This window comes from Mauremys reevesii, linkage group 7 (assembly GCF_016161935.1).
Source record: "Mauremys reevesii isolate NIE-2019 linkage group 7, ASM1616193v1, whole genome shotgun sequence".
NCBI lineage: Eukaryota > Metazoa > Chordata > Testudines > Geoemydidae > Mauremys > Mauremys reevesii.
Genome location: NC_052629.1, coordinates 45,616,730 through 45,641,965, shown reverse-complemented (window position 1 = coordinate 45,641,965; position 25,236 = coordinate 45,616,730). Strand labels below are relative to the sequence as shown.

Here is a 25,236-nt window from a genome sequence, read left to right as displayed (position 1 = left end):
AGAAGATAGTGGAACTGGAAAAGCTTCAGAGAAGTGCAAAAAAGATGATCAAGGTTATGGAATGGCTTCCATATGAGTAGAGACTGAAAAGACTAAGGCTGTTCATTTTAGAAAAGAGATTATTAAAGACTATGATAGAGGTCTATAAAATCATGAATGATGTGGAAAAACTGAGAAGAGATGTATTTACCCTTTCACACAATACAAAAACCAGGGGTTACCCAATGAAATTATAGGCAACAGGTTTAATACAAACAGGAAGTACTCTTTCCATACTGCCCAACTAACCTGTGGAACTCATTGCCAGGGGATGTTCTGTTGGCCAAAAGTATAAATGGGTTCAAAGAAGTACTGGATAAATTCATGGAGGATATGCTGATCAAAGGCTATTTGCTGAGATTGTCAGGAATGCAACCCCATAGTCAGCATGACCCTGAACCTCTGACTATCAGAAGCCAGGAATGGAACACAGGATTGGATTGCTCTATAATTGCCCTGTTCTCTCCAATCCCCCTTAATTTCTGGTATGGGCCACTGTTAGAAACAGGATACTGGGGAAGATGGGTCATGGTTTTACTCAGTATGACAGCTTTTATATTCTTATGCACTTTCTACATCAACCTGCATATTGTTGACTTTAACTATGTCATCATGTATCCATATTCTTATTGCAGTCCTGCCAAATATTGTTCACAAATATACTGAAGAAGCTTACAATAGCAGAAACAAAACGCTCTATTTATAGTTTGTCATCCTTTATTTCCTGAGCCATTTGCCAAATGAGGAAAAGGTCCTTTCTTCAGCCTTACCCAATGATGTCAGCCCTCACTACAACACGTTTTTTGCACCCAGTTTATGGTAATTTCATCTAGATCACATTTCCCTAGTTTGCTTATGAGAATGTTATGTGGAACTGTGTAAAATGCCTTGCTAAAATTTAGGAATATCATGTCTACAGCTTTCCCCTATTCACTTGGCTAGTAACCCTGTCAAAGAAGAAAATTAGGTTAGTTTGGCTTGATTTGTTCTTGACAAATCCATGTTGGCTATTATTTATCACTCTATTGTCCTCTAGGGGCTTACACAAGAGCCACAAGAAAGATTGAAGAATTAGAAAACCTGACTTATAGTGATAGACTCAGGGAGCTCAATCTATTTAGCTGAACAAAGAGAAGGTTAAGGGGTGACTTGATTACACTCTACAAGTACCTACTTGGGGAACAAATATTTAATAATGGGCTCTTAATCTATCAGAGAAAGTTATAACACAATCCAATAGCGGGAAGTTGAAGCTAGACAAATTCAGACAGGAAATAAGGTGCAGACTTTTAAATGAATGTAATTAACCATTGGAACAATTTACCAAGGGTCATGGCGGATTCTCCAACACAGACCATTTTTAAATAAAGACTAGATGTTTTTTCTAAAAGATCTGCTCTAGGAATTATTTTGGGGAAGTTCTATTGCCAGTGTTAGACAAGTATCAGAGGGGTAGCCATGTTAGTCTGGATCTGTAAAAGCAGCAAAGAATCCTGTGGCACCTGATAGACTAACAGACGTTTTGCAGCATGAGCTTTCGTGGGTGAATACCCACTTTGTCGGATGCAAGTAGTGGACGTTTCCAGGGGCAGGTATATATATGCAAGCAAGAAGCAAGCTAGAGATAACGAGGTTAGTTCAATCAGGGAGGATGAGGCCCTGTTCTAGCAGTTGAGGTGTGAAAACCAAGGGAGGAGAAACTGGCTCAACCAACATGATACAGTTCTGCGGCGATCTGGAAGCCTACTTTCGCTGTCTCCGACTCAAAGAATACTTTCAGGACAACACTGAACAGCGCACTGATACACAGTTACCCTCCCACAAACAGCACAAGAAGAAGAACTCCACATGGACTCCTCCTGAGGGTCGAAATGACAGTCTGGACCTATACATTGAATGCTTCCGCCGATGTGCACAGGCAGAAATTGTGGAAAAACAACATCGCTTGCCTCATAACCTAAGTCGTGCAGAACGCAATGCCATCCACAGCCTCAGAAACCATCCTGACGTTATAATCAAAGAGGCTGATAAAGGAGGTGCTGTTGTCATCATGAACAGGTCTGACTACCAAAAGGAGGCCGCCAGACAACTCTCCAATACCAAATTCTACAGGCCACTTCCCTCAGATCCCACTGAGGAATACACTAAGAAACTGCACCATCTACTCAGGATACTCCCTACACTAACACCGGAACAAATCAACATACCCTTACAGCCCCGACCAGGGTTGTTCTATCTTCTACCCAAGATCCACAAACCTGGAAATCCTGGACGCCCCATCATCTCGGGCATTGGAACTCTCACTGAAGGACTGTCTGGATATGTGGACTCTCCACTCAGACCCCATGCCACCAGCACTCCCAGCTATCTCCGTGACACCACTGATTTCCTGAGGAAACTACAATGCATTGGTGACCTTCCAGAAAACACCATCCTAGCCACCATGGATGTAGAGGCTCTCTACACAAACATCCCACACACTGATGGAATATAAGGTGTCAGGAACAGTATCCCTGATGATACCACAGCACAACTGGTTGCTGAGCTCTGTGCCTTTATGCTCACACACAACTATTTCAAATTTAATGACAATATATATCTCCAGATCAGTGGCACCGCTATGGGCACCCGTATGGCCCCACAATATGCCAATATTTTTATGGCCGACCTGGAACAACGCTTCCTCAGCTCCCGTCCACTCATGCCCCTTCTCTACCTACGCTACATTGATGACATCTTCATCATCTGGACCCATGGGAAGGAGACTCTGGAAAAATTCCACCACGATTTCAACAGCTTCCACCCCACCATCAACCTCAGCCTGGACCAATCTACACGGGAGGTCAACTTCCTAGACACCACGGTGCAAATAAGTGATGGTTACATTAACACCACCCTATACCAAAAACCTACCAACCGCTATGACTACCTTCATGGCTCCAGCTTCCATCCTGGGCACACCACAAGATCCATTGTCTACAGCCAAGCACTGAGGTACAACCGCATCTGCTCTAACCCCGCAGACAGAGACCAACACCTACAAAATCTCCACCAAGCATTCTCAAAACTACAGTACCCGCACGAGGAAATAAGGAAACAGATCAACAGAGCCAGACATGTACCCAGAAGCCTCCTACTGCAAGAAAAACCTCCAAGAAAGAAACCAACAGGACTCCACTGGCCATCACATACAGTCCCCAGCTAAAACCCCTCCAGCGCATCATCAGGGATCTACAACCCATCCTGGACAATGATTCCACACTTTCACAGGCCTTGGGTGGCAGGCCAGTCCTCGCCCACAGACAACCTGCCAACCTGAAGCATATTCTTACCAGTAACTGCACACCGCACCGTAATAACTCCAGCTCAGGAACTAATCCATGCAACAAACCTCGATGCCAACTCTGCCCACATATCTACACCAGCGACACCATCACAGGACCTAACCAGATCAGCCACACCATCACCGGTTCATTCACCTGCACGTCCACCAATGTAATATATGCCATCATATGCCAGCAATGCCCCTCTGCTATGTACATCGGCCAAACTGGACAGTCTCTAAGAAAAAGGATAAATGGACACAAATCAGATATTAGGAATGGCAATATACAAAAACCTGTAGGAGAACACTTCAACCTCCCTGGCCACACAATAGCAGATCTTAAGGTGGCCATCCTGCAGCAAAAAACTTCAGGACCAAACTTCAAAGAGAAACTGCTGAGCTTCAGTTCATCTGCAAATTTGACACCATCAGTTCAGGATTAAACAAAGACTGTGAATGGCTTGCCAACTACAGAACCAGTTTCTCCTCCCTTGGTTTTCACACCTCAACTGCTAGAACAGGGCCTCATCCTCCCTGATTGAACTAACCTCGTTATCTCTAGCTTGCTTCTTGCTTGCATATATATACCTGCCCCTGGAAATTTCCACTACTTGCATCCAATGAAGTGGGTGTTCACCCACGAAAGCTCATGCTGCAAAATGTCTGTTAGTCTATAAGGTGCCACAGGATTCTTTGCTGTGTTAGACAAGAAGTCAGACTAGATTATTACAATGGTCCCTTCTGGCCTTGAATTCTATGAATCTATTCAATTAGTTGTTTAATAAGTTTTTCCAGTATCTTTCCAGGTATTGAAGTTAGACTGACCTGGTGTATGGTTCCCTGGGGCCTCTGTTTCTCTTTTTCAAGATAAGTACTATGTTTGCCTTTTTCCAGACCTCTGGGACCTCTCCTGTCCTCCATGAATTCCCAAAGAGAATTGCTAATGGTTCTGAGATTGCTCCAGCTAATTCCTTAAGTATTCTTGGGTGAATTTCATCAGAGCCTGCTAAGTTGAATATATCTCACTTATCTAAATATTCTTTAATGTGCTCTTTCCCTATGTTGGCGTGCATTCCTTCTCCCTAGTGTTAAGTATCTAGTCACAATTTACCCTTTAATGCCTATTTTGCTTCAGTCTTCACTAAACAACTCAGCCTTCTTGATGTTGTCCATTATTAACACCTCTGTACTAAGTAGAGGACCTATGCTTTCCCTCATCTTCTCTTGAGCCTAATGGATTAAATGGCAATTGAGTCAAAACACTCCACTGTTTTGTGAGACATTATTTATTATGTGAATTGATTTAGTTCCTTCATGCCTTTCTCCATTTTGGGGAATAGAAGGGTATGCTGTTCTTTCTTCCTTTCATTTTTTCATATAGTGCATTTACAGTTAGGCCCCCTTCATAGGAAGCCACATTATCTAAAAATATCTTTAGATTGTTGTAGCATTTATTATGTGCCAGACACTTTCCATGCACAGAGAAAAACTCAGCCCCTGCTCCAAATTAACAATTTAAGAATTCAAATTATTTTCTTCTGATTTTTTTCTTCAAGTTACAGCTCTCATAGACACTTTTCTTTGATACTAATTACAGAAATGCAGCTACTCTATTGGCCATCCATCCATGGTGCTCGGCTGCCTTAGGCTGTCCCTAATTGTAAATGAACTGTCATATAGGTCACAACACTGTTTAAACCTAGGCCATCATGTCCCCATCTGAGCTTCTCCCACTAAGCTTTTCAGTTGTTAAATGGCATTGCATTCTCAGTCATTTGCAATGTTGCTACCAACCACATGGTAGCAAACACATGATCAAGCATCTACTTTGAGTCAATAGATTAAATCCTGGATGGAGAAAACCAACTGTATGCATGGGAGATCTGTGCGAGCTGGGTGGTGAGGGGGTGAGGAATTTCCCCCCCCTCTCCACCGCCGCATTCTATATATGCTTCACTGTTATACTTGAGCTCTACTTCTCTGTGAGAATTTTGCAGGTGGATTTGTGTATTCATGGATTCCCTGTCTCCACCTCCAACCCTTCCCCATCCCACCCTGCCCCAAACCCCCTCCTGCATGCTAAGACAGAGAGAGTGCCTACCTATTATAATTGTATGGCATATACAGGGGGGTGTGGACTCCTGTGTGGGCACACTGAATCCCGTTACTTGACATACTGGCTGTGCTGCACTCAGGGTTTTTTATGGTTGTGGTGTGGGGATGAGTATCTGTATTTGTATAGACAGGATGGAACTGTGTTTCTGAGTTCTGCGTGAAGTGTGTTCCATTTCCAAAATGAACTGTGCCATACCCATATACTATTTAGTAAAATGACTAGAAGCTTACTAGATTTGCTTTATGCTAGTTTTATTGAGCCTATATTGAAATTACTGAATGTTTGCAAGTGGAATCTTCTGCTAGTGCAATAAAGTGTGACCTATAATGTGGAGAATTTTAATGTTTCTTTGTGATGTATAAAAGTTTTTAAAAAAATTGTGGCTATATCAGGAATATCAAGATTTATCTTCCTTATTTTGCTGAAGAACTCCTTGGAAAGTTAGAGAAATAGTGTGGGAGCTTTCTCAGCCCTCAGCTTAAGAGGAGAGGACACTGAATCCTCCACTTAAAAAGCTTTTCTCCTAGGGCTTTGATGACAGAGCCCTCTGACCACTTGGAATCCCAATTACTTGGGATGCTTGAATGCGACTCTATGAACGTTCAGGCATCTGCTTGTATGGATGCAAGTGCTGAAGTAGACCCTAATTCCCCCCTCCCCCACCCCAGTAGTTTAAGTTAAATAGGTGTTAACAGAAAGAAATGAAAAACAAAGATTTCTAAACAGGTAGAATAAAATCCCTTCCCCTCTCAGTTGCTCTGGTTCCAGTGTCTTGTCTCTTGTGAGGTTGTCATCCCAAGGAAATTAAAACCTGAATCAACTCCATCTCCTCCCTTCCACCTCTGCGATATTTGTTACACATCAAAAATAAGAAAAGGCCACAAACACTTTTTTTTCTCTTTTGCAAGTCACCTTTACAGTAAAATTGATGAAATTATTAAAAATAAAATCTGGGGAACTGTTTTACAATTTAAGAAAGCAAGATATAATTTCTTTTTTCCCTCAGTAATCTGGGTGTTTGTACTGCGGAAAAGGTTTTGCCATGCACCTGCTGCAAATACCACCAGATACTACTGGAGTGAAAACAGTTGAAGTAAATACCGAGGCAGAAGTTACACTCCTCATTACTGGTAACAGCACAACGTGCAATTTAGGAAATCCCCACCTAATTTAGGGCTGATCAATATTCTGATGCTAGTGTGTGGTTTTCTTTTAAGTAACTTGCACATGCAAAATAATTTTGAGTTCTTGTAGACACAGAGCATAGAGGAAATTAAGGATAGGCAAACACATTCAGATAGAATTAAAAAAAGCCTGAACTTTCATCCAAAGCTCATGCTAGACCCGAACTAACAAAGTTGCATGTCCAAGAAGTTCATTTAACTTTTGGTTTTTGTTTTTCCATGTACAGATCTCTTTGCACTTCCTGGTTTCAGCCATAACCAGAAGGTGAAGTACTGAATTGAGAGAAAGTGTCTGCCATACAGGTAAGAGTGAGTGTCTGGTATACAGGTAATCTATATAGTGTACTTAGATTTTTAGACAGCCTTTGACAAGTAAGCTGTTATGGGATAAGAGGGAACATTCTCTCATGGATTGGTAACTTGTTAAAAGATAGGAATAAATGGTCAGTTTTCAAAAGGGGGAGCAGTAAATAGTGGTGTCCCCCTAAGAGTCTGTACTGGGACAAGTCCCATTTAACATATTCATAAGTGATCTGGAAAAGGGGTAAACAGTGAGGTGGCAAAATTTTTGCAGATGATACAAAACTACTCAAGATAGTTAAGTCCCAAGCAGACTGCAAAATGCTACAAAAGGATCTCACAAAACTGGGTGATTGGGCACAAAATGGCAGATGAAATTCCATGTTGATAAATGCAAAGTAATGCACATTGGAAAACATAATCCCAACTAGACATATAAAATGATGGGGTCTAAATTAGCTGTCACCATTCAAGAAAGAAATCTTGGAGTCATTGTGGATAGTTCTCTGAAAACATCCACTCAATGTGCAGCAGCAATCAAAAAAGCTAACAGAATTTTGGGAATCATTAAGAAAGGAATAGGTAATAAGATAGAAAATATCATATTGCCTCTATATAAATCCATGATACATCCACATCTTGAATACTGCGTGCAGATGCAGTTGCCCCATCTCAAAAAAGATATATTGGAAAAGGTTCAGAAAAAGGCAACAAAAATGATTAGGGGTATGGAACGGCTTCCATATGTGGAGTGATTAATAAGACTGGGACTTTTCAGCGGGGAAAAGAGATGACTAAGGGGCGGGGAGGATATGATTGAGGTCTACAAAATTATGACTGGTGTGGAGAAAGTAAATTAGGAAGTGTTTACTCCTTCTCATAACACAAGAACTAGGGGGTCTCCAAATGAAATTAATAAGCAGCAGGTTTAAAACAAACAAAAGGACATATTTTTTCACACAACGCACTGTCAACCTGTGGAACTCCTTACCAGAGGATGTTGTGAAAGCCAAGACTATAAGATGGTTCAAAAAAGAACTAGATAAATTCATGGAGGATAGGTCCATCGACAGTTATTAGCCAGGATGGGCAGGGACGGTGTCCCTAGCCTCTGTTTGCCAGAAGCTGGGAATGGGCAACAGGGGATGGATCACGTGATGATTATCTGTTCTGTTCATTCCCTCTGGGGCATCTGGCATTGGCCACTGTCGGAAGACAGGGCACTGTGCTAGATGGATATTTGGTCCTACCCAGTATGGCCATTCTAATATTCTTATCAAAAGTTTGTTCTAGCAAAGCAAGGGGCATATGCTTCTGGCTGCATAAAATTCTGGCTGCTTATCTTAATTGAATCTTTAATTCATACTTCCACCTTTTCATGTTCTCTGTATGTATAAATATCCCCTGTCTGTGTGTTCCATTCTATGCATCCGAAGAAGTGAGCTGTAGCTCACGAAAGCTCATGCTTAAATAAATTTGTTAGTCTTTAAGGTGCCACAAGTACTCCTGTTTTTTTTAAACCTTTAGTGATTCACACATCTCTACCCCTATTAATCCCCCTCCACACACAACTTTTTACATGTTCACCTCAGCACTGTTACATGATCCATTCGTGTTCATTTTTTACAATCTTAGATGCAATTAAGTTTTAGTAATATGAATATTTACTTGCAAAAAGCAAGTTTTAAATTTGCCTTCAGCAAGCATTCACACTAGAAAGTTAACACATCTTCAGTTGCAAGCTGTAAAATAAACAAAGTCTAGATTAAAATTTGAATAATAAATGCATTTGGTGTAGGCATTTCGTGATCAGAAAAAGATGATGAAATTCATTCAGTAAATAATTCATTATGAAATATCTGCTTTGCTTTTATTTAACATGTTTCTCGGTATATTTTGGAGTAGTACTTGTCTGCTGAACTGTAGCTTGGCACTAATGGTACCATAGAATCTATGAACTCCCAAGAACTAAACTATTCACATAAAGTAATATGTCCAAAAATCATAGAGTAACTATCTTAGGGAAGTATTAAAACAAAAAAAGGAAAAGAAAAATATTTATCCTGTCAGAGAAATTATCTGTATTTAGAACCTTGGTGTTTCTCTGACACACATTTTGGTTTCATGAAAACTAGAGTAGTTTCTAAATGGAGAAAATTGCTTTTAACATAGAAGAAATTAGTCCTGAATGAGAACTGTAAAAACAACCAATTGTCCATTTTGCTTATGTTTCCTACTGTTTAGTAGTTTTCAGCCTGGGTGCAAACACTGAACCAATCTAGTCCACAGTTACAAACACTGTGGCAGCCCTCAGTGCCTACTGTATAAACTGAATTTGAATGTTGGTTATAATTTTTAGATCTCAGCCAAACACCCTTTCAGTGTAATCTTGTATTTCTTATACTTTATAAAAATGTGGCTATTGACACTGTATCATTTTTGGAATCTAGTACCATTGCATTGTTTCCTGACTTTTCTGCCTCTCAAAATCTTTTTGATATACAAGTAAAAATACCAATAAAAGGTTGTCTAGTTTTGACTGAAAATAGAAAACTTAGATTTTTAACTGGTATAAATCAGCATAGCCTGATTAAAGTCAATTGCCATTGCTATCAGAGCATTCAGTTAATACATGTAGCCATATAAAATCTATAGAGAGAAACTCTTGATTAACTAACCTTCAACTACTGAGTCTAGTTGTACAAAACTACTGTAGTGGAACCTGAAAACAAACAGAAATCAGCTATGTGAACTTCTCAACTTGGATTGTATTTCAAGAAAGCTGCCTTCCTGCCTCTAATGGCATAGAAAGATTTAGTGCTTGTTTGTAAGCCTGAGAAACTTTGAAGGCTTTTCTGGGATTGTTCTTAACCCAAGAAAAATAGCATTTGTTTTGAGTTTATAGGGTGAGTTTGTGGTCCTTTTAAAACAATTGAGACAGAGGTCCATTGGTATGAGCTGGCAAAGGGTTCACTATTCTGTAATGGTGCCTCCTAACAGGCCTGACAAACTCATTACACCTAGCGCACTGCTTTCATGGTATTCATCCATAAATGATGTCATATGAGATCTTAAAAGCCTGTCATACTGATACTCATAATACTTGTGAGATGAATGTGCAGATGGTATTTAAGGAATTGTGTATATGTACTGAAAACATGTTTTGCCATCTGTGTCCAAGGCTGACAAACAGGTCTTTTTCAGATGGGAGGTAAGATGTGTATTTCTCTGGCAAATGTAAATTAAGCGTTGTAAGCCAACACAGTGGGAGCTCAATTTATATATGAGATTAACAGGGGGATGGGAAGCCACCAGAGACTAAACCAAAGGGGGATGTCCAGTCTCTGGAGGCCAAAAATGAACTTTGATTAATATAAAAAGAATGCAAGGAGACATTTTGCTATCCATTCACTGAGGGAAAACCCTTGCTGGAAGGGGTGTTTCATGAATTATTTTACCCAGGTTTCTCTGAAGCCTGCTAGCTCTGCAAAACTTTAGGGGAAAATATTATTTATTATATAGGAAAGGTAAACATTGATAGGTGTAGACCCAGGTTTGCATTTTATAATTTGTTTTATATGTAACCAGTTTTGTTTCCCTCAGTATCTCTTAAATCTTACCTTTTGATAATAAACGTATGGCTGTCTTCACTGTAATTATCTCCCATATTCACTCTGTGAGCCAGCAACTAAAGAGTGACATCGTTCATACCTGCAAAGCCAGACCTTTGCAGTTCCCCAGTGTTTGAACTGTAACACAATTTTGAGAACCCAGTTTTGTGCATCCAATATTAATGACTTACTAGAGAACAGATGTTCAAAGCAGTAGCACTGTGTGACTTGATCTGTGTTCCTGAAAGGTACTTGCACACCAATAGACAACTAATGCTATATACTGGTAGAAGACACCAAATAAAACTAAAAGTCACTGGAAATGACCCACAAGCCACTTACGTTTTTTTCTGAGCACTCAGCTTAGGTTTTTCACTCCATAAACTCCCATTTTGCTTTATCTAAGTAGCCTCTGTTATTAACCTTAGTATTAATCAGATTCTAGAACAGGGGTAGGCAACCTATGGCACGTGTGCCAAAGGTGGCATGCGAGCTCATTTTCAGTGGTACTCACACTGCCCGGGTCCTGGCCACCGGTCCGGGGGGCTCTGCATTTTAATTTAATTTTAAATGAAGCTTCTTAAACATTTTAAAAACCTTATTTACTTTACATACAACAATATTTTAGTTATATATCCAGGGGCGGCTCTAGAAATCACCCTGCCCCAAGCAGCGCGGTGCGCTGCGCCGCCCTTCCCCGGTCCTGCGGCGGGTCCCCTCTTCCCACGGCTCCGGTTGAGCTCCCGCTGCGGCAGGTCGACCGGAGCCCGGGACGAGTGGACCTGCCGCAGGCATGACTGCGGTGTGTGCCGTGGTCCCGCGGCTCCGGTTGACCTGCCGCAGTCATGCCTGCGGGAGGTCCAGCCGAGCCGCGGGACGAGCGCCCCCTCCGCAGTCATGCCTGCGGCAGGTCTACTCGTCCCGGGCTCCGGTTGACCTGCCGCAGCCATGACGGCGGCAGGTCCGCCGGCCCAGCCTCACGCCCCCTAGATTTTGCAGGGGACGCCCCCTAGATTTTGCCGCCCTAGGCACCAGCTTGTTTTGCTGGTGCCTAGAGCCGCCCCTGTATATATCATAGACTTATACAAAGAGACCTTCTAAAAACATTAAAATGTATTACTGGCACGTGAAACCTTAAATTAGAGTGAATAAATGAAGACTCGGCACACCACTTCTGAAAGGTTGCCGACCCCTGTTCTAGAATGTCTTAAGTAAACCTTATTTTTTTGTTTCTCAAAGTGATAAGATCTGATTAGTCTCTTTAGAAATGAGATAATTTAACTAATGTGACAGAGAGGCCTGACTAATACATGCTATTAGAAATATGATTTCTTTTGGGAAAAAATGTACAGTATAAATTGTGGATCAAGTGACTATATTAAGACTGCTATGAAAAATGACAAGAAGCTTCATATCTTTTTGTCTTCTGCAGACTGACATTTAAAAAACAGTGTTACTTATAATGGTGTGAATGTATAGAATGACATTGGTAGCATTCTTTAAAAGGATTAGAAATGATCTTTTAAAAATGACATGTATTTTTAGGAATAATTGTATTAGCCCATGGTGAGACTGTATGAGATATGTGAGTACTCTTCTGTGTCTGCGGTATTAATACCTTTATGTTCAGTATATACGTTTATATGAATTCTATATGTTACATTTGATATTTTTGAAGAATTGAAATGATCAGAGATAAATATCAAGGGAAAGGAAGCTTTTTATTAGCTACCATTCAAGAAATGACAGGAACACTGCAAAGTTTGGTAAAAATTAATCAATCTATCCACTCTCCTATCTGGTGTGGAGTTGTGCGAGTATTCGGTGTTTCTGTAGGAGATTCAGATTCTTGCTATTCCTTAATTTAAACATGTAGGAAGAGAAATACTAGAAATAAACATTTATTATGTTATGCAGAAACCGTGACTTGGCTGGACAGAGCAACAAGAGTTTAGTAGAGCTAGTGTGTGAGGAAATCATAGTAATAACTTCATCTGTTTGAGGGCTAGAGTTTCTACTGAGTTTAATTGTTTCCTATGTCTGTTCATCCTCATAATACTCAGATTACAATCAGTGTTAAACTGTGCTGGGAAAGGTCCTCTACTTCTGGGAATAGCATTAGAGTGAAATTCTGCTCTCATTTGCATCCATGCAATTCACTTGTGTTGTTTACTGTGGGATTGCATATGTCTAACTAAGGGCAGAATTTGGTGTGAAGATGCTTTGTAATTCTATGGACGTATAGTCATTTCTATTAATATTCTCTGCTATAGGTTAAAAAAACCCCTTTCATGGTATGCTAATGTCAGTGCTCTTGAAAGCAGGCAAAGGCATGGATTTCCATGTTCTAACAGGAATATTCTTTATGGGAAGAGTGACAGTAACTATAATTATGATTAGTTCAGGAAGTTTTAACCTCAGTGTAAACTGAAATTCTGTCAACACATATGGGCATGTTGGAAACCTGAGGTATGAGAAAAATTAAATTCAAATACATTTTGAAGCAGAATATTTTTCAGTTGCTATTATATTTTCTATTATCATATATTTCTCATCCATTCAATAAAGCCAATGCTTCATTAATAGAGCAGTGAGACATGTGTGTTCAAATGCTCATGAGACCCTGAGCAAGATCTCTGATGTGGAAGCACTTAGAGATCTGATATCATTCTCAGCTATGACTGTACAATACAATGCACTGATTGTGATGGTGAATATGTTGAATATGGAGAGGCAACATAAAATTCCCTAAATGTCTGTAGGGTGTATATTTATGAAATGTTGCTGCATAGTACTTATTAAAAGCATAACACCGCATAAGGAGAACGTCTGTGATCCATGCACCTCAGGCCAGAACCTTGGGCACTGACAAAGTTGAGATGAGAGATGGTACCGGTACATTGTGACATTCAGATTGTACATCTTTCACAGTTAGGACCATGAAAAAATGCTGGCCAGATTACTGGCATAGGGGCAATTAAAAAAAATCAGATGATGTTCTGGGTACAAACTTCAGGGCTAGACCCTCTGCCACACATGCGAAGTACAGTTACTGTGCATGAATGTGATCAGGAAAACTTAATTTGTAATCTCATCCTAGCCAATAATACTTCAATACCCCAAATATTTGTAGTATTTCATTTTAGACAAACCCTCAACCATGCCTTGATTCCCCTCCTCCCAAAACAACCAAAAAAGTATGAGCTGAAAACATGTGCTGAAGTGGACAAATCTATGATGGGGTGTACCAAGTAGAAGAGCACACTCCAGAACCAAGAACCCCTCACCCAAAACATCCTCCTCAGACACATTCCTTTAAACCTCTGAAGGAACCTTCCATTCTGAGGTACACTACAATTACTATCTAATGCAACACTAAGGCTAATGTATTTTCATAGTGCTCCCCTTATGAAACATCTTATACAGTATGTTAATTAAGCATGCAGGAAATAAGCCTGTCTTTCAGTTTATTCCCAAAATTAGGAGAATGGTGCTCTTGAGTAATACAAATGATCTGGAAGAACATCCTGGGTATTGATATTCAGATGAACATACGAAGCATCCCACTCTCCTCCAGAATGACTATATCAATACTGCCTTGACAAGTAGCTCTTGAAAAGGACTTGCTACGGTATTAATTAAGAAGATCTCGTAATTCCTGAGCTGGGATAAATTGTATTTCAAGGCCAGATGGTGCATTTTGTTAGATTAAGTCAAACACAATACTTGCTGTGTAGGATCAGGTCATGTAAATAATTCATTTTTCACTTACTCTGTGACCTATCTATAAAAAGCTTTAAAAATAACTCCTAAAGCCAGTGGCTCAGATTCTGGTACTCTGGCTCGAGCTGAGTTGAACCTTATTTCAAAGCATACCCAGTAATACCCTACTCTCAAATCCACATTGACCTGAGTGAGATTACTTGTGGAGTAAGGTGATACTCCATGTGTGAAGGGCTCAGAAATTGACTCTCTGAGAGCATGCATGTAATTATAGATGGAATGTTGGTGTTCACCAGCATCACTGCATTACAACAATCTTTGTATAGGGGATAATTCTAAACTAAAAATGTTTTTTTGGTGTCTTTCCCCTCATCAGCTCCTCTGAAACCAGAGGATCTCAGCTGGCCAGAAGATCATGTCTTTAGATTGCTGCTCTAAAGAGTGTAAAAACATGTTTCCTTTTTCTTTTTTGTCTGTAAAGTGCACTACAGAAACAACAGCAAATACCTCCGCATGGTGTGACCGTATGGAAGTTTTTGATGTCTGATAATACAGAAGTATTTTGTGTTTCTAAGAAGCTAGTTAGAAAGAGAAAATGATACAATATAATTTACTTTCAGTTTCTCATCCTATAAATGCCATTAAGTACTATAATGGATTACCAGCCTTTCAAAGGAGAAATTGCACTTCCTTTATCGGTACAAAGGCTTCAGGGGTGTGTTCTCGTATTATTAAGATAAATAACATGAAGAAACTAAAAGCTAATTTTCATATTAACCATTATAGTGCTGAACAGTGTATTTGCTGCATTCTGAAAACATACTGAAGTGAAGCTAGGTGTCTATGCCATGTGTAATCAAGAAATGGAGAATTGGGTTAGTGTCTCTAATCAAGCTTTTTGTCATCCTTACTCTGGCATTAAACCAAGTACCATGCTGGGTTTTGGATTATAGTCTCAATGTACTAGTCTTCTTCCAGGCCTTGTATTTATATCCCATTCAAATCACATTCTTCTTTCCTTCCATGGGTTAGCCAAGATGAAAATATTTGTTCTGCTATAGTGCAACTCCCACTACAGTGGTAAACAACTTCTGAGTGGGAACTACATATACTTCTGAGGGGTCTGGTTTCTCCATTAACTGTAAGGTACTCATGAATTTCATGCCTTCCTCATCAAGAAATGTTACCCTTTCTTGTTGTTTTCTCAATTTCCCCCCAAGATTTTCCCACGGACCTCGCCAAGAAAGATTTCCCTCTCCTAATTTCAGCTCAAATGCAGTATGGGTCAGATCCTGAAGTCCCTTTTTATGTCTCTCCAGTGGCACAAAGGGACATTTAAGTTTCCATAAGACAACAGCTGCTTAATCCCCTAGCAAAGAGGAATCCTGAGCTGCACTACTACCATGCCAGCCTCACCTCTTCTCCACAGTGTAGGCGGCGAAGGTAGGAGAGTCATGGCCAGCCAGAAGGCAATTCATTTTTGTGATCTTGGCCTGTATATGGCCCCATGATGGCCATTATCTTTTGACTCAAGTTAGAACAGCTTCAGGCTTCTCTAACATGTGCAGAGGAGTAGATCAAGATGAGGGGAAAGTGGCATAAAGCTACTTATGCCCCCACTTTCCTGGTGTGCCATAGCGTTGCTTTGATGCCCCTCTAGATTTTGTCCTATATATTTGTGTCATAGCACCCCATAAAAATGATATTTATAAGTAGCAGTTCAGATAAGTCAGACCTTACTGAAAAGGCTATAAGCTTTGACAGTAGCTTAATAAAGTCCCTAAAACAGAATCCAGAACAAGGTAATATGTTTCAGCAGCCCCCCTTTATCACTTGTGAATAATTTAAACAGGTTTTTTTATTACTTCATACTGTTCATTAAGTGTCAGACAGATGTGTGACCTGAATAAATATTTAAACATATTACTGTTTGTGAAAAAGTCCCATTGTTATAAAATGCTTTTGAGAATTTGCGGGCATTTCAGAAGAGTAAAAGCAGTGAACTAAAATTGTCCCCAGATTATATTAGTTGCATTACCAAAGAATATTTTTTAGTTTGCCCAGCGTGTTTTGGAATTCAAGAGCTAAATAAATTCTTGATAACTAATGACAAAGTCACACACATTTTATATTGATGCTGACTTTGTTAAATGTCAAACAGGTCCTATAAACCAATACTGAAAGCTGTAATTTTTAAAATAACCTCATACAATTATATATTGTTGGTCCAGAAATGCAGGAATTAAGGCACTTCCAGGAACAGGTTTTACATGGCAGGCCACAAGTTTATTAAACTAATGCCAAAAGAGTGGAGGGGAGTGGTCCTCTTTAAATACGGGAAGTTCTGTGGGGCTGATGGAGTATGAGTATGAATATAACTATCCAATATAATCAAGAAGGAAAGGAGATGACACTCAGTTTTATCGTAAATAGCCAAAGATTCAGCCCATGCTGGAATCCCTTATGCAGGGCCAGTGCAACCCATTAGGTGACCTAGACGGTCGCCTAGGGTGCCTGCATTTGGGGGGCGGTATTTCGGGTCCTTTGGCGGTGACCGCGGCAGCTGGATCTTCAGCCGCCACGGTCATTGTCGGCATTTAGGCAGAGAGAGCTGGGGTAGGGGGGCGCGGGGAGGGCTGCCTGCAGAAGTAAGGGGGGGGCACGTAAGGGAACTCCCCGCCCCAGCTCACCTCTGCTCCACCTCCTCCCCTGAGTACGCTGTCCTGCTCTGCTTCTCTCCCTCCCAGGCTTGCGGTGCCAAACAGCTGGTTGGCGCCACAAGCCTGGGAGGCAGGAGACGTGGAGTGGCAACAGCGTTCTCGGGGAGGAGGCTGAGCAGAGGTGAGCTGGGGCGGGGAGCTGCCGCACGGCTCCCCGGGCCGGGGGGAGCTGCTGGGGCGGGGCGCTCAGGGCAGAGGGAGGGTGGGGAGCTGCTGCGGGGCGCCTTAGGGTGGGGAGGCGGAGAGCTGCCACAGGGCTCGGGGGGGGGGGCAGGCACAAGGTGGAAGTTTTGCCTAGGGCACGAAACATCCTTGCATCTGCCCTGCCCTGCCCTGCCCTTTCATTGTACGGGGAATGACACTGACTCATTCTGCACAAAATGTTACTCTCTTCATCTCGCAAATGTTCAGGATTGGTGCCAATGCTCTTCTGGGTCCTGTGCTTAGTTTTACCACAAGATCTGGTCACTCATATTCCAACTATAGCACTGGACAGCAGCCACAAGTTGTCAAAAAGTGTTCTTAAAGGGTTGTCCTCCCCACTCTTCTTTTAACTACCATAAGTAACTGATTAGACCTCCAGGCTGATGTGAAAATGGCAACAAAAATAAACCCCAACCAAAACAACCGAATGTGGGTCCAGTCTTTTTGGAGGGGGAAATCCCTTCCAACCAACTGAAAAGGTGGTCTTTCTAGGTCCATAACATACCCAGAGATCTAGCTAGGCAACTACAGGTGGTAAGGGTGGGATGAGTGGGAGAAATTCTGTGGGCCTTTATTCCCAGAGAGGTCGATGCAGAAACTTCCAGGCTCTTCCACCCCACACACATTTTATCCTTGTGCCCAGAGGAGGGCAGGAGAAGGGGTAGGCCGGGGCATTTGCTAGATGCTGTTAGGTTGTTATATCTGATTTATATTGCTTCTTTACCTAGTTATCTGATGAAGTGTTTAAAAACACCCCGTATTTCCAGTTTTCTGTTTTAAAGAAAAACATGTTAAATAATAAAAATATTTTTGCTCGACACAATTTTTCTTTGTTTTTACTGGCTGTGTTACATGATGGCTTATGGCGTTTTGGTTTAGAGATGTATATCCAATAGAACAGCTGCTAATTGGAATATCTATGATCTGGTAATTTGGCTGCAAATGGTGAGAGATCCAGCTCTTTAAAGAGTTTTAATGAAAGTTTCAGTTGGACTCATTCAAGGGTGTGCTTACTTTATTTAAAATGGTTTGTTCATTGCTAATAATTTCAAAACTACTTCCTTGCCGCAGTTTCAAATGGAGATTCAAGGAAGTTGAATTTTTTGTTTAATCTGTATTTTAATGAGGAACATTAGATTTTGAAGCAAGATAACTTTCTATTACTGGCATCCTTGGTAGAAACATTCAAACATCACACTTAAAAAAAGGAGCCGCAAAAGAAAATTGTGTAAAATGTGAGGGTTAGTTTCATTATACTATTTTAAACTTTAGTTACTTGTCTTATATCTCAGCTCATTATAACAAATGATAGTTGTTGGCTTAGTAGAAGCCATCAGAGATGGATCCAGTGAACTATCTGCTCCATTTGTTATCCACCAACTAGCAAGACTTTCTGGGGAAAAATCTATATTTGCTCTCTGAATCACAGACAGAATATTTAGAAAACCGATGGATAGTGTGCCAAATCCTGCTTGCCATTGTAATGCTTGTCTGAGTACGGTGAAGAGAAAGTGGTCTGTTACTTGGGAACTAGATGTGGACCATATTGTTTCATGACAACATTAAGTTTCACTGTTCCCCTTCTGTGAAGTGGGACTCCTGGATAGGGATGCCAACTTTCTAATCGCACAAAACCGAATACCCCTGTCCTGACCTATGCCCAGCCCCTTCCTCAAGGCCCCACCCCAGCTCACTCCATTCCCTTCCCCACCATCACTCACTTTCACCAGGCTGGGGTAGGGGGTTGGGGTGTGGCAGGGGATGAGGGCTCCGGCTGCGGGGGCGGGCTCTGGGGTGAGACCAGGGATGAGAGTTTGGGGTACAGGAGGGGGCTCAAAGCTGGGGATGAGGAGTTTGGGGTACTGGAGGGGGATCAGGGCTGGGGCAGGGGATTGTGGTATGGCAGGGGTTGGGGTGCGGGTTCTGGGATGGAATTTGGGTGTGGGAGGGGGTTCCAAGCTGGCACAGGGGGTTGGTGTGTGGCAGGGGGTTCAGGATGCGGGCTCCAGCCAGGCGGTGCTTACCTCAGGCCACTCCTGGAAGTGACTGGCATGTCTGGCTCTTAGGTGAAGGGGATAGGGGGCTTGGCACCACCCCCGCAGCTCCCATTCGCCATGGTTCCCAGGCAATGGGAGCTGCGGAACCAGCGCTCAGGGTGGGAGCAGCGCATGGAGCCTCCCTGCGCCTCTAAGTCAGACATGGCTGCTTCCGGGAGCTGTGCAGAGCCAGGGCAGGTAGGGAACCTGTCTTAGCCCCACTGCACCACTGACTGGACTTTTAACTGGATGCCTGGCAACCCTACTAGACATTTTGGCTCGGGCTGCAGCCTGTGCTCTGGAACCCTCCCACTTTTCAGGGTCCTAGAGCCTGAGCTCCAGCCTGACTCTGTCTGACTGAGCTGCATTGCTATAAAGGCAGGGGAGAATCAGGAGACTTCTGAAAGCAGCATGCAGATGACCATGTCTAGTGCCTTAAGATCTGTAGGGATCTGCTGATTTATGGAGCTGAGTACACACTCAGAGTTTCTGGTCCTCTGTGCAAATACCTCATAAAAGGGATAACATGGTGCAGTGACTTTCTACTTGAGTTATGTACAGGGCTGGCTCCAGGCACAAGCGCAGCAAGCAGGTGCTTGAGGTGGCCAAGAGGAAGGGGCAGCAAAAACCCTGGAGCCGGCCCAGGTTAGGTAGTGCATGGATGTTCTCTATATAATGTAGCAGCATAAAGAGTAGAGCTGAGTATGAAATGTAGCTTAAGCATTCAGCACCTAAAGGAAAGGATGTTGCCTTAGATCTGTTGCTCAAAATTCTTTGTGAAGAACAAATGTATTTTGCCTTTAAGGCTTTGAAAATTGTATTGATTTATTCCAAGACTTGCCGTGCCATAAAGTCATTTTATTTTCTCTTGTACAAATACATACAAATGAAGTTAAAGCATTTTTACAATTTTGTGTGCATTTTCCTATGGAAGCAGAAACCGAATGCACTCGGACATGGGAGAAATAAATTACCTACTGCATTTTGCTGGAATGTATATGATAAATGCAAAGAAACAAAAGTGCTATCTCATGCATCCCTGATAGTTGGTAACTTGCTGTCTACAACCATTTAAAGAAATAGATGACTGATGCTCAGTCTAGACCAATCAATTTGTTTCTTAAAACTGCTGCAACTACCTTGGGTGAACTCTTGGTCCCTGGGAAGTAAATGGCAAAAGTCCCATTGACTCTAACGGAGCCAGGATTTCACCCCCCTATGTTCATAAATCCAGGAAAATAATGATATTAAATATAAAGGCTGAGATTTTGTTATGTTATATTGTAGCTGAGAAATAATATGTGGTCATATAGTATGTGAGCCCATCGGTTTTGGCATTTAATTTCCTAGGTTCATCCTTTAAGAAAGTTGTCCTCTAACGGGTGGCACCAGTCAGAGAAGGCCAGTTATTGCCTATTACAGGTCTGTCACATCTTGCACGCATTTAACATGCGCGATTTCAGCTTTACACAGTTGGGGGGGAAAAAAAGAGGGAAAAATAACAATTCTAATACTGTCACTGTAGTGCAGGCAATTCCACCCGCCATTCAACTCAATGTAATTTTGACTATACATGTTTTTTGCTTTACGCGCTAATCGCGGAACGGAACCCTCGCGTAAGATGAGACTCGCCTGTATCATGATTAATGACTATCTGTGGGTACTTCTGCATTGTGTCAGCATTGCCCCTCCCAACATTCAATTTTTGAGCCCCGAACAACTAATAGCGAAGTCAAAAAAGTAAAGGAGATGTATACAAATGTATTTGGGGTTGATGAAACTGAGTGATACTAGAAAACAGCTGAGTTATATAGCAACAGAAATAAACTTCTGGTCTATTTTGCACAATTGTTCCTTTAATCTCTCCCACAGGATAACAATTTTTGACACAGACAGCCAATGAAACACCAGGTTAGAATCATGACACCATCAGGCTAAACTCTCACTGGCTGGCTCTACCATGTGAGCATTACACTAGCAGCTTCTGAAAATGGCCTTTTCCAAAGGAACCCATTTACAAGTGTCTAACTTCACTGCGATCGCGTCTTCATGTACAACACCGAGTTCTCCGATTGACTGCAAGAAGTGTACCTGCTTGAGATAGTAAAGTACTTTGGCATTTTTTTATTTTTTATGCAGATAAGGCAGGAATTTCATTTGATTACTTCTATACAAAATAAAAGCGCCTATAATAAGCTAACCGTACAAACTTGACATTTCAACTTCCCCCACATCCTTTGTGTGTATGTTTGCTAGCTGTTTGAATCTCAACTCTCTTGATCAGTGTCGCAGGCTAAGAGTTACAACCAAACTTGGTCAAAATGCGACAAACATAATAAAACAGAGGCAGTCATAAGAGTCTTTCACATCTGTGCAGGGTTTTATGTTGCTTGACTAAAATGGAGTAGGAACTGCAATCTTCCCTCTCTGCTGTAGGTTTTTGTTGCTCTGGCTAGTGTCACTGTGTTACTGAACATCGAAGGAAAACCTCTTGATGAACAGCATAATGTCAGCGCTGGCTGCCAAACTAAGGAAACAGTTGGTTGCAAACACCAATGATGACACAGGCAGTCATAGTCTCCCTTCAAACTTCATCCATCTCTGAACAAACTGATGGAAGCTGCTATATATTGTGTGGCAGCAGTGCCACCAGCTGACTAGTACTCCTGAATGTCCCCCAATGAATGATCCCAGACATTGCATTTAAGGGAGCACTAGAAAAGGTAAATGGGGGCCAGCTGGTCTGTGTAAAAATGGAGATTTAAAACTAGAAGGAAAAGCTAAGTAGTAGTTTGTCTCCCATATAGTCTGGTGTGCAACTTTTCCTCATCTTTTCACAGCACAGAAACAGGGTGATGAAAGGATGCAGTGCCATTCATATGAGTTCCAGATCTTTTTCCTGATCAGTGTCTTGAATTTTGAGACTCCTTGGGTATAATTCTTGTCATTGTTTGTTTGGTTCTCCTCATTATCTTTCAAAAGGATGGAATTCCTTACCACAGTCCCAAAGTTGCATGGTGGACGGGACTTATGTCATCCCCTCTTGAGTCCCCATTCCTAGTTTCTAACCTAAGAGCTAAATTCTTTCCCTGCCTCTCCCTCCCAAACCACCCCCTCCACAAAACCCCCCAACAACTACCAGGTCAGAGGGGGGGAAAGAGTTAATTACAAACTAAATACACATATGCACACACATTCTCCAATGAGGAAGGGAATGGTTTATGGCTATGCACAGGTTATGGCTTTGCAACAGCACAGAAGCTGTGGATTCATGCAGACATTAAGTCCCAGCCCTCAGGGCATATGCCCTGAGAGGTTTCCTCTCCCTGATCTAACATCTGAAGAAGAGGGTATTCACCCACGAAAGCTCATGCTGCAGAACGTCTGTTAGTCTATAAGGTGCCACAGGATTCTTTGTTGCTTTTCCTGATCTAACACTATCCTTGGCAGCATAGCTCCCTAAGGCCCCAGTCCAGCAACCAGTTAAGCATGGGTGTAAGTTTATTCCAGGAGCACCCTTATTGAATAAGGGTAGGCATATGCTCAAGTGTTTGCAGAATCGGGGCTTCTATGGATATGTATACACTGCAAATTTAAGTATATGCCTATCCATGCTAGCTTTCTAGTGCAGGTAACCACAGTAGTGGACCTGGCAGCACGGGCTTCAGTACAGGCTAGCTGCCCTGGTACAAGCTTGCCAAGGACCCTTGGTGGCCATTACGTTCCTGGTATGTTTTGTGGTCTATGCCACCAAGTTTTCACTGCTATTTACTTGCTTTAACTTTAATCTAGCTAGCACAGGTATGTTTATCCATGCTACAATTACACCATCATTTGCGGTGTAAATATACTGTGTAACTGCAAACCTCCCAAGAACAGCTTAGAGTCATGAGACTTCTGCTACATTCTACTTCTGGTAGTATCCAAAGCATGAGCAACAACTCTCCTTGCAAGGGTCTGAGTGACAGGAAAATGAAGTGTTTCATTTTTCCCCTTTCAATCTGTATGTTTGAATTGTAAAAACACATCATAGGCAGTGCACTACAATTACTGTCTGAAGAACACCGTGTGTGAGTCTTCTTTGATCTTCCCCTCACTGCTTTCCAGCAGCACCTGCTCACTGAGTAAACAACTCCATTATGGACTAGCCAAGAGTTTGGTAAAACATGCTTGTCAGAAAATCCCCTCATCCAGCAGATCAGTATTCCTAACCTAACTGAAACAAATCATTAGGTCATTAAATAGCTATGGAATTGCATTTAAAAAGAAAACCTGAACAAAGAAAACTCGCTATTATTAAATATGCAGTTGAAAATTGCACATGCATAATGGGTGTCTAGTTAGAAATATAAAATGATACAACTAGGGGAAGGCAAACTGGACTTTAGTGATAGCTCTAAGTGTAGCAATCATCTTTAAATCTAAAATGATGCATTCATAGCAGAGCAACAGATCAGTTTTCATCTCTGGTGCAACCTACTGTTTGTAAGTTTTGATCTCTAATACAAAGGAAGTAGAAATATTTTCTGTATATAGTCAAACTAAGTTTTAAATAATGTAATTACCACCATTCCTTCTCTCCCCCTGGCACCCAGCCAGTGGGAAAAAGTTTCCTTGGCCTCCCTCTTAATTGAGAAGACTAAATACTCAACAGTGCTACCAACCATTCAGGTTTTGGACTCATGACTATTTTCCTTTTGTTTCAGGTGCCCCAGTAATCTAAGAGCAGCATTAGCATGGGGGAGGGAAAGGATGGAATAAGTTAGTCATAGAGCACTGCAGTATAATCATGGACAGGGTTGCTGAGCCAGAAGCCAATGCAAGTTCAGAGAGATTTTACACTGCTAAAAGAGCAGAAGGCTATCAGTTGGTCAAGTATTTTCAGACTTGTATTTTCAGTCCCACAATAGTGAATATATCAGAACATCATAGGTCTCAGCCTGGGTCATTTGCAATGCTGGTCACTTGAAATCTATACACATGCTCAGCGTTCTCCTATATGTCAAGAAATATTACGAGAGAGAACTGAATGGAATGTTGAGAAAGCAAATATTTCTGTTGAATTAATGAAGGTGGCGTATGGTTCCACAGTATTTTTTGGTGTGTAGAAGCCTTGTCTCAGTATCACATTTCTGAACAGTGCTATTACCACTAACATTTCGAAGATAAAATGATTTTGTGATAGGCACTCTGTTTTATTTGTAAACAGAAAATATTCAAAGCAGAGAGAGAGAGGAGGAATAGCATTTTAGTGACAGTTCATATGCATAAGATTGCCGTTCCACTGATATTGAATCTGCATCTAGATAATGCACTATTAGTTGGCAAACTAGAGCGCTGTGGCATAAATGTATTTAGCGCTCTGTGATGTAGAACAGCAAGATACATTTTCTGAAGATCCAGTTCGTAAGAGCAACTTCTCTCTTTGTTGACAGCACTAATGTTTGTTCCACTGGTGTAAGACCAAAAATAATTTCTTTTCTTAAATAACGCAGACACACTGCCTAGCACTTTGTATTTGTGTCACAGAAATGATGTGACTTACAATTTGTCTTACGTAGGCTAATGCTATTTTCCCTTATTACTTGCCTGAGTCTGTTGCTGTTTCATGTATTTGCACTGTGCTGGATTGCAAAGCATATTTAGCATGACGAGCAAATACAAGTAAGGTAGTTCTAAAGGAAAAACTTTGACACAAGCCTCCACCTTGCTCCAAATTCATGTATCCAATTTTGTGGGTCCACTGACTTACAATTGGGTACAAATATGACATCTGTGCACCCAAATCAGAAAGCTTGATGGCTAACGTCCCTGCCTGTCAGTTTGCACAGGAAAAAAAATTTGTGCATGCACTCTACAAAATATCTGGAGTACTTATATTGTTCCCTTGGTGAAAGTTTGCTGCTTCCAAGACCCTTGGAAAGCAGGAAGCTAGTACTTTTTCAACTGCTAATGTAATCTGTCAGAAATGGTATTTC

General features: G+C 41.5%; 1 long non-coding RNA gene across 18 annotated transcripts in view; it reads left to right on the top strand.

The window, feature by feature from the left end:
* Positions 1 to 25,236, top strand: part of LOC120369558 — a 238,668-nt gene that overhangs the window by 188,474 nt on the left and 24,958 nt on the right. For all 18 annotated transcript variants that reach the window (XR_005583224.1, XR_005583222.1, XR_005583233.1 and 15 more), the window contains one exon: positions 6,892 to 6,967. This is a non-coding gene — a long non-coding RNA (uncharacterized LOC120369558). The remainder of the gene's footprint in view (positions 1 to 6,891; positions 6,968 to 25,236) is intronic.